A 17644-nucleotide genomic window follows, 5' to 3' on the forward strand; every position below is an offset into this window, starting at 1 on the left:
AGAGATGCCTTGGTAGAATCATTAGGGCCAAACTGGGCCCCTGATCTCCCTTGATTTGGAATAAGAACCAAGAATGGGCAGGGTGTATGTGTGTGAAAATAAGTTGTGTTGCCAAAGGGAAGAGAGAGTAGCTGAAGTACAATGCTGTCGGAGTCTAAAATAGGTCTCAGTGGCATATTCTCTCCCTAATGAAGAAAGGAATTTCTCTTAGTGCCTGGCTGGCTGGTCTGTCTGGTTGAAGGAAGAGTGATCCAAGAACATAAGAAAAGTCCAATTGCATCATATCAAAGACTTATCCAGGCCAGCATTCTGCTATCACAGTGACCACTCAGATTTTTGTGGGACACCTATTATCAGGAAGTGAACATTATCACACTTTCTCACTCGTGTTTCCCAGCAACTATTAATTACAGTAGAGGCAGATACCAGAGGTAAAATAAAGCCATAATGACGACTAGTACCCAGCTTTGTCCTCCGTGACTTTGTCTAATTCCCCTTGAAAGCTAACCAAGTTGTGGCCACAACATCACCTTGTGACAGCAAATTCCACAGTTCATCTACGCACTTTCTCCTACCATAGAGGAGAGTGGAACTCCAGTAGTGGGGTAGAGGTGGATCGCGGTTGGGAAACAGCTGGTCTTGGTGAGAATGAACTTGGTAAAATATTCAAGTGGGAACTGATCAGAAAGGTTCAATGTGTGCTCCTCAAACACTTATTTATTGAGGTTCAGAGAGGGCAATGTTTTATCAGTGCCTACATGCTCAGGAACATGTAAAATTGTTCTAAGTTTGCATTGCTTGTGTGTGTGTGTGTGTGTGTGTGTGTGTGTGTGTGTGAGAGAGAGAGAGAGAGAGAGAGAGAGAGAGAGAGAGAGAGAGTCCACATAGTTGCAGAGGAGAAAAATAAAAATAAAAAGCGTGGGAAATGCAATGCAAAATAATGGCTAAATAATTAAAAGGGGGCAAAAGGGGGCAATGACAATAAAGATATTATTATTATTATTATTATTATTATTATTATTATTATTATTATTATTATGGGCAGGGTTCTGGGAAAACTGACTTTGGCAATCCTGCCCACCATTGACCCAATGAACTTTTGACTATACACAATTTTGGCTTTAGGTGTGATCGCTGGAATGTAACCTCTGCTTAAATTGCGGGCTTACTGCAAGTAAAATTTTACTCACTATTATGCCAGAAATTATAATCTCACATTAATAAGAAAAGCCTAGCACCAATCTATTTCCAAAGTTTTACTACATTTAAAATATAAATTAAAACTACAGCAAAGGGTGTTCTTTTGTGCTCAGTTATTACAATGAGTCCTCTGGGAATCTGGGAATTCTAGGTTATTTTTCTCTCTCATCTAGCCTATGTTTTTTTAAACCGTCCTTTTTATTGTTTTATAGATTAAAACACACACACATAAGCAAGCAGAGCCCTGCCATGATAAAAATAATTCTTATCTAAGCACAAAAGTTTTCATTCAATAGAGATGATGAGACATAAGACTTCACAATCTCATATACTGCAGATGCCTCTTGAGACCAAAACCAACAACAACACTGTGACAAATGGGACACAGACATCTTAAAAATAACAGTAGTGAACTAATATCTTTAACAAATGATTACTGTGGATATGTGGAAAGAAACACTGAATTGTGTGTGGGTGTGGCAGTCCCTTTTCCCTTAGTCTGCATGAGAATCCTTAGTCTCTTTATTCCTCTTCTTGAAGAAAAGGTGTCTGGGATAGCTGAGTTGGTAGGTCCCTGTGGATTGGAGGTGGGCAAATGCTGTCCCCATCTTCAAAAAAGGGGAGGGGAAAAGAAGACCCAGCTTGACATCTTCAGATATCTAAAGGGCTCACATGGAGGATGGAGAAAGATTATATTCTGCTCCATAAAATGGGACAGACCCAATAGATATGGGATGATATCCAGCATTACGATCTTCAAACAAAAACATCTTGGAGGTCCCAGGCCACAGAGAGGTTAGGTTGGCCTCAACCAGAGCCAGGGCTTTTTTGGCTGTGGCTCCGATCTGGTGGAACGCTCTGCCACAAGAGACTAGGGCCCTGCGGGACTTGACATCTTTCCGCAGGGCCTGCAAGACAGAGCTGTTCCACCAAGCCTTTGGCCAGGGCACAGCCTGACTCCCTTCTTTGGCAATCTTCACAGAACTCTACCCCAATGGTTGCCATCAATTTGATTTGAATTAATTTTATAATTTATTAATTATTATTATTATTAGTCATACTCAGTAGACCTATTGAAATAAATGGGCCTAAGTACAGTTCTCATGGTACTTCCCCCCCCACTATGAGAGTCCAGTTTTTCCAGCTGATATTTTCTACCTTGAAACCTTTTGGGATTTTTTCATCCTAAGATGCTTAAAGTAGTTACTTCATTTTGCAGTTTACTGAGAATGGTTGTTTATCAGGGGATGGGGGAGGACTAGGTAATCAACCGTCGCAATGAGTACAGAACTACTCAAATCCACAGGACAGGTTTTGAACAGGGGTTGTGTTGACAAAACCCACTGCTGCTCAAAACTTGATTCAGATACACTTCACTTCATAATAAGGTGACGTTTTGCCCCCAACTCCAATTGTTACAGCTGCTTCTGGGCGATTCTTTCTACACCAGATCATTATCTCTTGTGAAAATTAGGCAGCAAAGCAGAGTCAGTCTTTTTACTAACAACCCACCCACCCCTGCTAGCAGCGACGTCCCAGAAGTGCTCAATATCCTCTCGTCACCCCAAGCCTTGCAGTTATGAGTGGGAGGTGCAACGTACAGAAGGGGGAGAAAATGATGCATTGCACAGCTTGTGATGGACTGGCAGAACCAAAGGGGTGACCACCCCTATCACTAACAATGAGCTTATTCCAGTGCTGCCTTCCCACTCATTCCACCTTCTTCCAAACTGCATTTCTTAGAGTGGGAACAAAGAACAGATTGAAATGTAGAAGAATGGACTTGTAATATTAATGCTTTTCCTACATCTTGTATGGTTTTAGAAAATTTGTCACTATTACCTAAGCAGTGATTTAATGATTTTGCATTAAATCTTAAGCCAGTGGTTATACAAAGGGTAACTGTAGTATATAATGTGTAGTCATTCTGTCACTGTTGGCTGTTGTTGTTTTTAAATAAAACTCAGTATAATTGGATAATTTGGACAGCAACTACTCCCTACCTTTTAATACTCTAGATTCAATGAACTATTCAGTGAAATATATTCAGTTATGGTATTTATTTGGCGTAGGATAAAGAAAAAAACATCTGGGGCTGCGAAAACTTAATTAGAAGACACACTTAAATATACATCATACCAAGTGTGTTATATTATAATATACAGTCATACCTTGGTTGTCAATTGGAATCCGTTCCAGAAGTCTGTTCAACTTCCAAAACGTTCACAAACCAAGGCATGGCTTCTGATTGGCTGTTTGGCCCCGGAAACAATGCCGACAGCCGAAACGGACGTTTGGCTTCCAAAAAAATGTTTGCAAACAGGAACACTTACTTCTGGGTTTGCGGCGTTCGGGAGCCAAAACGTCTGAGTACCAAGGCGTTTGACAACCAAGGTATAACTGTAGTATAGTGTATCAGGATATGCCAGCCAGCTTGATAAGGTATCAAGTTTTTTTGGGGGAAGCTATAGAATGAGACAACATCAAAAAATGGTATTATATATGGTATTAGGAAACCTTAGAGCTAACAGACCAGAATTTCTGGCTTAAACTGCTGATACACTGATCTACATCTTCATAGCATGTAACACCTTATTAAGCATAAAGAACAAAATTCATTGGATTTCTACTACGTAGTTGGATAGTGCAGGGCTATGCAGATTTACTTGGAAGTTTGTCGCATTGAATTCAGTGTGATTTACTTATGACCTACTAAACACATCAGTAGGCCAAAATAAATAAATAAAACCAAAAAAGTTTAGTCAATACTTGAATGTATGCAATGTGATAGTGCAACACAAAAAGACTTCATTACAAACCTATAAAATTGTAACCGATATTTCTGTTCTCACCACTAATTCTAATGCAACTGATTAGGCTTATTTTTTTCCAAAATAAATTAAAATACAAATCACCACTGGTAGGTCTGGAAGATTTCTAAGCATTTCCTGGTCTATACTATACTAACTATACAGTGTATTGTTTTGTCTTTTGCTGTATAGTCTAGATTTGTTTGAGTAATGGTGCCTGCAAGACTTTCCTGCATTTTTGCCAGGTTACACAAAGAACTCCTCCTTGCCTATTTGAATTCAAATTTCTGAGACTGTCTTTTGCTTCATAGACTCATCATTTATGCCGTGCTAGAAGAAGCTAATCTTTCTGACATTATCAAGTACTTCCCTTTAAAGTTTATATAATTCAATTAGATTTGTTCCATTTAAACATCTTTTTCCTTCCTAGACTACATAAAATTAAAGTTTCAAAACCTTTTCATTTCAACCCTATCCTATAATCTATGGATTAACCTAATGCAATCATTCTATGTACCATTTTATTATAAAGAGAGAACTCTGAGCACTGAAATAATGAAACTGCAGAAGGCCATGTACTTCTGGTTTTTAAAAAAGCAGGATTTCCTTTTCATCACCTACATTTGAAAGCAGATCTTCATGACTGGGATGAGGAACCCTATGACACTAAATCAGTTTTGAGTCATTAGTAACTACAGAAAACAAGTGCACCTTCTAAAGTTTCCGTGGGATTTCCTAGGAGATATATGCACAGGTGAGTTTCACTCAAAACTGCACAGCATCCCATGGCTAGCTTTCATAGGAAACACTCCCATTTCTGTTTCGTTTCCAAGTATCCTTACATTTCACTATTCCATAATCAAAATGGAACAACTTGCTTGTTCATCAGCTTGTTTCCTTTCATTGCCAAAGTAGTGCAAATGCTCAAGGGCTCCCATAAGCCAGCAATCTGAAATTGAGTAAGCTAGTCAGTAAGTTCCATCAGCCCCAGTAAGTATGGCCAGTGGTCAGGAATGATGGCACCATCCAGATAGCCACATAGTTCCTTATCCCTGTTATATGGTGGGGGTTTTTTTTTGGGGGGGTGAAATAAGCTGCATGCCAGACCCCTCTAATACCTGGATCCAGGAAGTATGAAATTTATCAAGGCTTCAATAATAATAATAATAATAATAATAATAATAATAATTTTTATTTATATCCCACCCTCCCCAGCCGAAGCCGGGCTCAGGGCGGCTAACAACAATAAAATAATACAACATTCTAAAATCATTTCTTTATAAAATTAATTCAAATCAAATTGATGGCAACCATTGGGTTAGAGTTCTGTGAAGATTGCCAAAGGAGGGAGTCAGGCTGTGCCCTGGCCAAAGGCCTGGTGGAACAGCTCTGTCTTGCAGGCCCTGCAGAAAGATGTCAAGTCCCGCAGGGCCCTAGTCTCTTGTGACGAGAGTGTTCTAATTCTTGGAATAGCAAGGCTAGCCTCCTGGCGGGGTTATAGTCAAAGGATAAATGGACATAAATCTGATATCAGGAATCACAAGACAGAGAAACCAGTCGGAGAACACTTCAATCTCCCAGGACATTCTATACAAGATCTCAAAGTAGCTGTCTTATTACAAAAGAATTTCAGAAATAGACTGGAAAGAGAAGTTGCTGAATTACAACTTATTACCAAACTTAAAACCATGGAGAGACCTGGTCTGAATAGAAACATTGGATTCTTATCTCATTATACATGATAAAGCTATTTTTAGCCATCTCACCCCTTGCTTTTTCCTGTAAGACCAATTGCAGTTGTTAACAGTCATCAACAGGTTTACCACACCTATCAGCCAATCACCCATTCCCACCACCCTTCTGAGTAATATCCCTCCCCACCCTCTCACTATAGAGAAGGGTCTGGTGACTTCTGTTTCAGTGTATCTGAAGAAGTGTGCATGCACACAGAGTTTGGAGCAGAGGTAGCAGAGGATATCCTCCAACATTCCCCTGATGAAAATCGGGACATGAGAGTGTGTCTTTTGTTGCCGCATGAGTCAGTTGGCTTGTATGGGAGCACAATACCAAAATAAATGCATCTTTTGGTGCTGCGCCCTTGCGAGAGCATGACACCACTGCAAGCATCATTGCTGGCTGCAAGCACCAGCTCAACCCCAGGACATTCTGGGATGAAGCTTCTGTTATTCTGGGAATGTCCCATTAAAATAGGGATAGTTGGAGGATATGGCAGTGATGCGATCTAGAAGGAAATCAGCAGGCTGGAGAGGGAGGGAAGAGCAATGCTGTAGAGCAATGTTTGATTTCTGTTTGAATCAAGGTTGCTGCTATGGGAGAAACAAGACCCTTTTGGGGTGATAATGCTGTGAACCTCTTCATCGTATGCTCAGGTTGCATGCATGTGTAAATAAATCACAGTCTCCACCATGCCTCATTCTAAAAGGAAACATGAACCCTGGGTAAGGGCCTGGAACGCCTGGAATCTCGCACTACTCAGAGATTGGGGTGGCATGCAACAATATCAGAATGGTTAACAAAAATATGGTTTCATCTCAAGGTTGTTAATCAAATGCTACTGGTCAAGGAGCAGACCAAGAATGATGGGAATGCAGAGGAAGTTCCTGATTCTTGAATAACCCAACAATAATATTCCCCATCATAATATGTAAAAATACATTTTAAAAGAAAGCAAGTTTTGTACATTCAGGGACAACTGGGTACAGCAAACCTTCCCCCCCAGATGAATCATATGTTGTTTAGGAAAAACCTTCATTTATGCAACCCCCTTCAGAGGCGTTTCGTGAATGGAACCATATACTTGGCTTTAAACAGTTGAGGTTGTATTTTTACAGTGGAAGGGGGTAGTGAGGCATATCACTTTTCCTGGAATACATTTGATACTGCTGTTTTCACACAATCAACAAAACCACAAAACAAAGCTGACAAGCTCGTTCTCCTGGGCTTGGGTTTTCTGCTCTTTGGGGCTTTTGTTGTCTGCCCAAATGTTCTGTGCATGTCAGCTAATTTGTGTAATACAAATGATGTTACCTTATAAGCTTTATCTCAATGGAATGCTAACTAGAGCATCTCTGTGTAAACAAGCACTTGAGTTTATTATCCATAATCCTATAGAACAGTCTTAAACGTCGCAGAGCATTCTGGAAACAGTGTTAAGGTTATCAGTTCAACTTTCACAGTTACTTTGTTGGTTGTTAAATCACAGCAGACTGCTACTTGTGAGTAAATTCTGTTAAACAAACTTACTTCCATGTAAAAATGCACTACAGGATCATCTGAAAATCCCTATTCTCAATAGGTTTCGAGCTGTGGGGTTTTTTGAGAGGTTCCCCCCCCCTCTGTTTATTGGAATGCATAGGATATAAAACAGTTCCAAGCCCTAACATACCCCTAATTTTTATTTTCAGTGAAAAACCATCCATTTTTACTTCCTGGAGCTATGGTATTAAAGTTTGGCTGCTGAAACCCATTTTGATAAAGGTGATAAAGCACATTTTACTTTCTACTTCTGGTAGGCTTTATTCCTTTCCATCATGGAATCTCTTACCATGAATCTTTTTTTCTGTTTATAACTGGAATTTATTTCAGCAGAACATCTCCCATTTTAAAAAGCAACTGTATCTCAGGCATGTTTCAAAATCTACTTTGAAATCACACCCTTTCCCAAACCATAGGACTACAAACAAGAGTTTAACCTAAACTTCAAAGAAAGACTTCACCATGGACATTAAATTTTGGCTCACTATAAAAAGTTTGTCCTATGTTTCTCTGGATCATGCCCAGTGCAAAAATACAGGATCTACAATAACAGCTGAAACATGAAGAAGTGTGCATGCACACAAAAGCTTATACCCAGAACATATTTAGTTGGTCTCTAAGGTGCTACTGGACAATTTTTATTTATTTATTTCGACTGCGTCAGACCAACACGGCTACCTACCTGAAGCTCAAACATGGTAACAGATGTCTGTCAAAAAGCACTGATTTGTTCAACCAATTCTAGATAGAAACAAGGACCATCTTATTGGCTTCTTAAAGCTGAAACTGCAGAAACATCTGCCCACATATATGCCACATTGCTTTCTGCTGTCTCAAAATAACTTCAAATAGCAAAAACATGCCTGTTATCCATCTTTGAGTAGAGCACCTTCTCACTAGAATTTAATTTCTTAGATTATTAAGCACTTTGCAGCAAAAAGGTAACAGAAATTATCAGTCTTACCCTGAGTGTGTAGATTTTGGTTCAGTTCCAAATTCTCCACCCTGAGACCTGAAACAGGCAAAAAGAGAAACACAGAGAAAATGTCATCTCGTATTGAAGTTCAAAGAAAATGTTGAAATAATGCTAATCACAACACTTCAGCAATAGCAATACAACTAAAAATAAAAGCTTATTTAAAACATTTCCAAACCATTTAAAAATACCTAAAAGCGATTAAGCACAATAAAACATCAGAATGTTATCACCAGAAATTAATAAATAGAAATTTACAGTATTCATTTATTTAAAACATGTGTTCTCCACCTCTAATCACAGTCTAAATATGCAGCAAAAATGTGGTGGGAGCATGGCATGCTGTTAGAACGGACCGATGACACCAAGCTGCAGATTCCAGACTGAACTGTGAGGAGAGAATGGACTCCTGCCAGAATTGGCAGTTATGTTCCAAGCCACAGTCCTGCTGGTGCCTCACTACCAACCCCGGAGACTCCTGGTCTCACTCTTCCTCCTTGCTGGTGTTCCCTGTTCGACTGCCTTCTTCCAGCATACAAGTGCTAATGAGAATGAAGAGACGGGAGGAACTCACCAGGACTCAGTTCTGGCACCTTTCAGATGGGCACCATTGCCATTAGAAGAGAACAAGGGAGGTGTTCATGGCGAGTTCTGGCACCTCTTTTTTTTCTGGCACTGTCTAACATGAATGTATTTTTTAAAAGATCTGGGGTAACAAGTGTAAGGATACCCATAACTGATAGATTTGGGGAATGTTAGAAATCAATAAATGGTAGAATTTAGATAATATTTACAATATTGAAGGGAAGATGTCAGATGTTAGATTGAAAAGGCAGGCTAAACGAGGAAATCGCTTGGAGAGAAGGTCCATCAGGGAATAATAGCCGGCCAATGGCCGGCCAATGACCCACTGCCAGAGCTCTGGGTAAATAGAGCTGGGAGGGGGAGATTACAGGAAGTGTGATTTCACCAGGTAAATAATGTGTCCTTTTGAAATTTAGAGGCCATCTTGTCAGACTGGGATAGAAGCACAGAAATGATGTCTGGACTACAGTGCTGTACTGCTGGGAGGAACAAGCCCCTCTGGAGATGTATTGCTCTGAACTCTTTTCAAAGTAGACCCAGGTCTCAAATATGTGTACAATAAACCGTATTTCTTAAAGACACTGGTCTCTGTTGTGTCTTGATTTCCCAACAGAAATACAACCCTGGGTGAGTGCTTGGAACCGTTTGGAGATTTGGGGTGGCACACAACCCTTTTATTTTAACAATGCAATTTTGATAAATGGGTAATGGAAATTGTTCCAGTTTGGAACAATTGTATTGTATATGGATAACAAGTAAGTACTACTACTTTTCTGAATGAGTCCCTTGACTTGTTTCCAGGAGAATTCAAGTATCTGATCAGCCCTGTAGCCAGCCTTCTCTGTTAGGTGAAGCAGTCACATTTCTAGGTGGGATATTTTTTGTAGAAGAGTGAGGTACATATTGCCAGGCCATCCACACTTACTGGTGGACAGGATGTGAGGGCCAGGCCAGGGGAAGTGAAAGGCCTTTCCCCTTTATAATATATAATCAGCTCTCTAAACTCTCCCCCCCTTCTGTAAATAACTAAGCCTTTTTGGGTCTATGGTATTACTTAGGTTCCGCTCCACACCCTTCTTATGGGCTTCCTTTTGATGCATGCCTGTCTCAGGTTTTGCATGTCTGTTGAATGAGTCAGGGTTCCTCTGAAGTTAATGGTAATTTCCTGGTTTTCTCTTTATCACCTTAATTCTTGTAGGGGCAGCAGATGCTGCTGGGCAGAATGCCCTCATTCCTAGACATGGTTAATGCAAATTACTTAAGCGACAAGCCTCCAGCAGCCTCAAACATTAGAATTTCTGAAACAAGGAAGAGCTGATACTTTTGTGATGCTATCTTCAACTGACATTGCTTCTTAATTAAAAAAAAAAAATTAACTGATAAGGATGATTGTTTACTAACTAGATCATTGCATTTCCCAGCTAATTTTCAAGTAGACTTTCTACAAAAAAAATTAAATAACACAGTAGCTAAAAACAGATTACAATTATGGCTCACTGAATAAAACTGCACCAGTGTGTGCTTCTCGATGTTGGCAAATAGGAAAACACTCCCTGATCTTTTCTCTTTCTTGTTCACTATCTCTGTTGGGTTCCTGTATCCTTCCATCTATGGATGGCATTTGATCCAGTTGAGGACCCCTGCAAATGGCAGCGTGGGGCAGCAGCAGCCACTTGGCCTTTGCTTGCCAATATCCCTGTTGCCTACCAGGGACAGAGAGGGGCACTAGTTGGGTGGATGCACACTGGTGGAGAAGCTGGCTGGTGGGGGAGGGGAGAGATGAAACTTTTGCCAATCCCCTTATCCCCTGCAGCCCTGGTACCATGTCCAACACTGTCCTCAAGGAGGGCTTAATGTATCTGCTACCTACAGTGAGAATGGTCACGGGGTGTCCCCCCTAACCCGTGGATTTGCGCCCCTAACCCTGGATTTGCGTCCCCTAACCCTAACCCCCAGATGTTGTGCCCGGTGCGGCCGGGCCCCCCTGCACCCCCCACGCTACGCCACTGCCCTTGGGAGTAACACCTGGGTTAGGCAGTTGGCTGTTGGGGAACTCTTAGGCTGCCCACTGAGGAGTGGCAGATATCCCCCCCCCATCTGTTTATTTGAATCTTGGCCAATTCGGCAGGGTCAAATGGGTGGGGCTTGGGACCTGATAAAAGCTGTCTGTGTCTGATCTCGGGGTTCATGGTGCAGAAATGTGTGATAACAGGTTACCCTGTTACAGGGGTCTAGTAGGAAGTCTCTGTCCAAAAGCTGTGTGGCAGATGGGCCATATAGAGCTTCCTTCAGTGGTTGGGAGGGTTATCCATGTAGACTTGTGGTTTGCAAAGGACCTGTTAATCCTGGGCTTGACCCTGTCATGCAACAGCCCTCCACCGGGGGGGGGGGACTTTGAAGGATATTCACCAGGGGTTTACCTCGCCTGGGCCGGTTCACTCAAGCGGAGATCGCTCTGTGGGCCGGATTGCGTCTGTGCAGACACAATTTCTGGTGTCTGCACATGCGCAGATGTGATTTTCAGTGCCACAGAAGTGAGTCCCCGCTCTGTGCTGCACCGGTTTAGGGCAGTGCTCGGAGACTCGCCGACCGGGCAGCTCAGTTTGAGGGTGGCTCATGGGCCGTTTAAACGACCCCCGTGGGCCGCTAGTGGCCCACGGGCTGCAGGTTGCTGACCCCTGATATACACCCAATGCTTAAGCCAAATCCAACCTACATCTGAAATCAATGAAGTTATGACCAATTTTTAAAATCAAAGAATGTTGTCCTGCCCAGTTTGTTCACCTTCTTTACTCAGGCCTTGCTCCCTGGAGGTGTGTGGGGGGGTGTATCACTGGGAGTGCATCTGCAAGTAGTACACACCAAAACACTACCATCTCCTTCTTTTACCTCATTCTCCCATTTGTGTAATATTTTAAAATATTTATATGCTGCTCACCATGCTCGCATTTCCAGATGGTGTACAATGATAAAATGTAAAACAATAAAATATGCAAATATACAGTATAATTAAAAACCAATAAATGTTTAAAAATAATGAATAACCAAAAAATTCTTAAAGCCATAATGTCTGGCCTCACATGTCAGAAAACACCAAGGTGAATAGAAAGGTTCTCAACATATACTGAAATGATAAATGTGTTGATTCTGGGGCCTTGTTTCTGGGGATATAGATTAGATCTCAAGCTCATATCCATTGTCTTGAAGAAGGAAAAGAAGAAGAAGAGGAGGAGGAGGAGAAGAAGAAGAAGAAGAAGAAGAAGAGGAGGAGGAGGAGGAGGAGGAGTTTGGATTTGATATCCCCCTTTATCACTACCCGAAGGAGTCTCAAAGCTGCTCACAATCTCCTTTCCCTTCCTCCCCCACAACAAACACTCTGTGAGGTGAGTGGGGCTGAGAGACTTCAGAGAAGTGTGACTAGCCCAAGGTCACCCAGCAGCTGCATGTGGAGGAGCGGAGACACGAACCCGGTTCACCAGATTACGAGTCTACTGCTCTTAACTACTACACCACACTGGCTCTGTTACTACCCATAAAGGGAGGATGAGATATGGAATCTCAAGGGTGCAAACAAATTATTATTAATAGTAGCACTTCCATACAAAACCTTGAACCCCTAGCTATTAACTCAAAATTACAGTGAAAGCTAAATAAGCAGCAGTGAACTATTCAAGGAATATTGTAGTAAAACAGTCCAGATGGCTCAAACCATCATGCCACTCAGATAAAACAACAACAACATACACATATGCAATCAAAGCAAGACAAGTGAAATAATATAATTGCATAAAGTACTATTGTTTCCTGGGGCACAGGAATAAAATGTATGTTTCTTGGAAGCCTTCAAGAAAATACCAGGCAAGTAGATAAATGATCTATACAGTGACTATCAAAAGCCAAAAACCCAAACCACAGGTGCAAAGTGAGAGAGCAATCATTTCTCGGGAGCACTGGAGAAGTGACAAGATATGTCAACTTTATGACACAACCTGATGTATCCCTCCTGAGTTCTTGCTGTTTGCTTGGTTATAAGAGGAAACATTTATTCTGTCAATTTTGTTTCTAGAGGTATCTCGAGTAAGGGGTGGGTGTAGAACACTTGTCTTACGAAAATCAATTTGCCATGAACTTTGAAACAAGGATTAAAACAACAGAAAACTATATTACAGTGGTGCCCCGCAAGACGAATGCCTCGCAAGACGGAAAACCCGCTAGACGAAAGGGTTTTCCGTTTTTGAGCTGCTTCACAAGACGATTTTCCCTATGGGCTTGCTTTGCAAGACGAAAACGTCTTGCAAGTGTTCTGATTTTTTTCCGCTCCCCCCCTTTTTCTAAGCTGCTAAGCCGCTAATAGCCTTTTAGCCGCTAATCCACTAATCCACTAATCCTTTAATAGCCGCTAAACCGCTAATAGCGCTAATCCGATAAGCCACTAATAGGGTTGCTTCGCAAGACGAAAAAACCACTAGATGAAGAGACTCGTGGAACGGATTAATTTCGTCTTGCGAGGCACCACTGTACCATCAATACTGTGCTGTTCAGAAAACAGCAACGCTGGGCAACTAGGAACATGCCCTCATCTCACCCACCTGACCTGAGGAATTTTGGTACAGTCATACCTCTGCTTACGTATCCCTTTGGATACGTAAACTTCGGGTTGCGAATGTGGCAAACCAGGAAGTATACCCACACACGCATGCGCAGAAGTGCTCAATGGCGCTGCATGTATGAGCAGAAGGGCGCCTCCAGTTACGAAGTTTTTGGGATGTAGCCAGGCCTCCGGAATTGATCCCATCCATAACCGGAGGTACCACTGTAGTCTTAAATTCTCTTCAGGCATACCTCCTTACGTGAGAAGAGGGGAAGATGTGCTCCCTGGTCTTGTCCCCTGCACTGTGTCAACATCATTGCTCCCCCAGGCCTCTCTGTATGTCTGCAGTGGGAAGCCTTTCCTAATCATGTTGACTCCGCGTGCAATTTAGAAACTTGATATCCCATGAGTAGAGTGGACTTTCTGCTGCAGAAATATAGCCCCCCAATGCATAGAGAACTATGGGAACAGCAAAAGTGATGTTGGGGAGGGCGAAGGAGACTATCCCCATGCTGCTCCTCAGATAGCTCACCTGCAGTGGAACCCCTAAGCTTGCTTCTGGCAATATTTAGGTAGCAATTCTACTATTTTGATAGGCAGCAAAATGCTGAAGCCCCTTCTAGGTATTTCCAGCACTCCTTTGACTTCCAGACATATGTGCAAATAAGACATGATATATTATCAATTCATATTGTCAGAACACTTAATTAAACAAAAACAAAAACTACTTGATTGGCTGGCAAAACATTTGGTAAAAAGGGAAGAACTCGTAGAGCTCATCTGCATCACTGCTGTTCAGTATTCTCAGCTGCAGGTTTCAAATAGCTTCCACCGGTACCAGAGCCTAAAGAATTTCAGCACTGAGCAATAATGTGTTCCCAGTGTAGTAGGGTTAACCATCTGTATTCTGGAGTATATTACTTTATACAGTCCACATGTTAAAAGTTATGTTACAGTTTTGCTATGTTCTCTAGAAATATAAAAAGCCTTTTCATCTTAAACTGAAAACAATAGCAAAAACAAAGGAACAACTTTTTAATCCCCCTTTTTTAATTTGTCAGGACAAAAATAAATACATCACACCAGTTTTAAAATAAATAAATGACTAAGTTATGGGTGACTTCATGCACAACCAATAATCCTCGAAACAGTATGATGTTTATTCATGTAAACCATGTTTTGATAAAAGAAAATATATGATCTTGTTTTTCAAAGAGATCTTGCTCAAGTGAATTTCTATGCACAGAAAACTTCAACCACATACCCAGGAGGGAAAGTGTGTGTGTCCCAGTTCAGCTATAATGGTAAAGAACGGTTTATGAAAACCATGATTTACCAGAATCACTGCCTTGTTCTCTGGTAAAAGCTCAGTACCATTAAAAGCTCTATTACTAGCTGAAGATCACCAAGTGCAACTTTTTTCTACCATGTTTTTAATAACACCAGTCTTACAGCTGCTGATGGCAAAGGAGTCCTGCTCAAAATTACGGTTCCTATAGGTGATCACCTTTATATACAATGGGTTGGATCCAGACAAATGTATGTGTAATGAGCTTGGTTAGAAGCCCTATTCCTGTGACCAGTGCGGTCAACATTTAAAACTCTGGTAATTGGAGGACCCTTCTGGATGGGTCAGGGAATGTGTAGGGAATGGAGAGACAAATGGGGATGAAATTATATGAGGTCCCCCTTAGCTGTGAAGCTTGCTGTTTCCAACTGACCACAGTCAATAATTAAAACTGTTTTAAAATTCAGTAAACTCAAGACAACAGTCTACAGTAAAATATGGAGTCAGCAGGAAAATAAGCCTGGTGGTAGCACACTCACATTAACCACAAAACTTTATATGTTAAAAAGAAAAAACCCACCCAGCTAAAAGCTGGCTGTGAATATGCCCAATGGGCCACTCCCTTTGAACTTCATTTGTGTGTCTGCAGGGTGAATTTCGTAAAGGACTTATTCCACTATATTTCATTTCACTTATATTTACCCTGTGGTTAGATTTACTTGAAAAAAATAGAACTACATTGGAAATGGTACAATATACGGCTGTTCTTCCTCAATTAGCATTCTCTCTTGTTGAAGACTCAATGGGAATTACTAAGACACAGCATGAGTTTCTCAAAAACAAGACATGGCAAATGAATTAAATTTCTCTCCCCCCCCCCTTTCTTATGGAGTTACAAGCTTGGTGGATCAGGGGAATGTTGTGGACATAGTGTATCTTGATTTCAGTAAGGCTTTTGACAAAGTCCCCCATGATATTTATGTGAGCTGGTAAAACATGGGCTGAACAAGGTAACTGTTAAGTAGATTTGTATCTGGCTGAATGACGCATTGATGCATTAGTTAGCAATGGATAGGCAAAGAATTATATACACCGAGAGACAAGGTGCCCCGGCTACAAAATTTTAGAAATCGAGAGATATATAGGTGTACCAGCAGCATCTCTTTTTTCTTGTATCCAAAAATGCAAGAAGGGCTTTTACACTTGCCAGAAGCTCGGCTCTGCCCTTGCCGGTTTTGGAAGGATCCTTTAAAAAAGTCCCATATGACCAGAGAATTTGCGCCTGTCCTTTGGGGGATATAGGAAGCCCTGAACACATATTTTTTAGATGTCCCTTTTACGATGAGGCACGTAGAGAAACCATTGCCCCCCTGCTGGTGAGGCTTGCTGACCTCCCGGCAAAGCAAAAATTCGATCTTCTCCTGTTAGGCAAAGACCCCCAAGATGACCCGAATTGTTACCACATTCTGCGCACAGATCTGTAGGCGCAGACCATCCCCCGATTCAATCTAGTTTGTTAAGATAATTCCTAAACCCAGATCCACGGGCGACTTTGGGTCATTTCTCTAAGGTAGTCTATTTTAAAGTTTTTATGTGTTTATATGCCTATCGCACTTTTAAACTTAAAATCCATTGCTGTATATTGTTTTAAATGTTTGTTTTGCTATTGGGACTGTAGTTCCATTTGTGTTTCTCAAGCTGGTCTCTGACCGTAATAGATTTCATGTTCATGATGCTTTAGTTGAGATTCCTGCATGGCAGGACGTTGACTTGATGACCCTTGGGGTCCTTTCCAATTGTATGATTCTACCACGGTTGTATGTGATATTGTATGTAGCAGATAAGTTATGCAAAAAGTCCACTAGACTTAAAAAAATGGGCTGGAATCCAGTGCTGCCACTCCACTCATGTAATAGCTTTGATCCAGCAGAGACTTCCAGTAAGGTTAAGAGGAAAGAGGCAAATTTTGCTGATTCTTCCTTTCTGCTTCAGCTCCCTGTGCCCCTCCAAATCTGCTCAAGGTCAAGGACATTCCAAAATAGCATGGAAAGTGGGACAGGGTGCTCCATGGGGAAGGAGGAATTGGATTAATTTATTGTATTTATATTTATATCTAGTATTGCTAAGGCCAATAGCTAATGCAATCAATACACAGAAAGAACAGGAACTGTATTCTGAATACTTTCTGTCCTTACTACCCATGTTATTTATCCTAGTCACTACTTTTCTTAGTCTTCACCAAAACGTTAATAGTGGTCATCATTCTCCTTGCTCAGCATCCTTCACTGGGCATTTTATTTAAGCATACTTGATTCCTTACTGCATTGATTCAATTAGTCCACAGGGTATAGGAAGGACATTAGTTCGATTAGACTGCATTCTGGAACCGCCTCTAGGTAATGGTGCCTAAAAAACGGAGTTATGAGGTCTACTTTAAAAAACAAACAAACAAACCCCTAAGTTCTATCAAGTGCCATACACTTACTGCAATTATGATGAATTCTAATTACAGTTTGATGAAAGAAATTGGGTGATCTTATCAAAAAGATGGTCTTTTCCTTTGCATCTATAAAATGATCATTTTGAGGATTGCTCGAAAACACGTTGTAAAGCTCCTTATGTAGCAATTTTGCCATATAAATGATAATTTATAGGTGCAACCTGAGCAAAATCATGGCTCATACAAGCTTGGAGGGGAGAGGAATTATGCCTCAATGGCTCGTCCCTCCTGGTCAGAGACAAGAAATCTAACACCTGATTACCATTTAGAATAGTTGGAAGCAAAATTATCAAGCCTTTCTGCCGCTTATAAAAATCTGATTAAGTATTAATGCTTCCTTTGCTATAACAGCTACAATGGAACAAAATATGATGGGATTTTCAGAAATAATAGCCAGTTTACAATCTCACACTCTGTG

At 41.1% G+C, this 17644-nt stretch overlaps 1 protein-coding gene across 32 annotated transcripts in view; it reads right to left on the reverse strand.

Annotated features, from left to right (window-relative positions):
• The window catches only part of PTPRD (protein tyrosine phosphatase receptor type D), a 1139460-nt gene that overhangs the window by 704599 nt on the left and 417217 nt on the right, over window positions 1-17644 (reverse strand). For all 32 annotated transcript variants that reach the window (XM_083482170.1, XM_083482159.1, XM_083482163.1 and 29 more), the window contains one exon: window positions 8251-8298. The gene's annotated coding sequence lies outside the window, so the exon portion shown is untranslated. The remainder of the gene's footprint in view (window positions 1-8250; window positions 8299-17644) is intronic.

This window comes from Podarcis liolepis (assembly GCF_965112155.1).
Source record: "Podarcis liolepis genome assembly, chromosome: 17".
In the NCBI taxonomy this organism is placed as follows: Eukaryota; Metazoa; Chordata; class Lepidosauria; order Squamata; family Lacertidae; genus Podarcis; species Podarcis liolepis.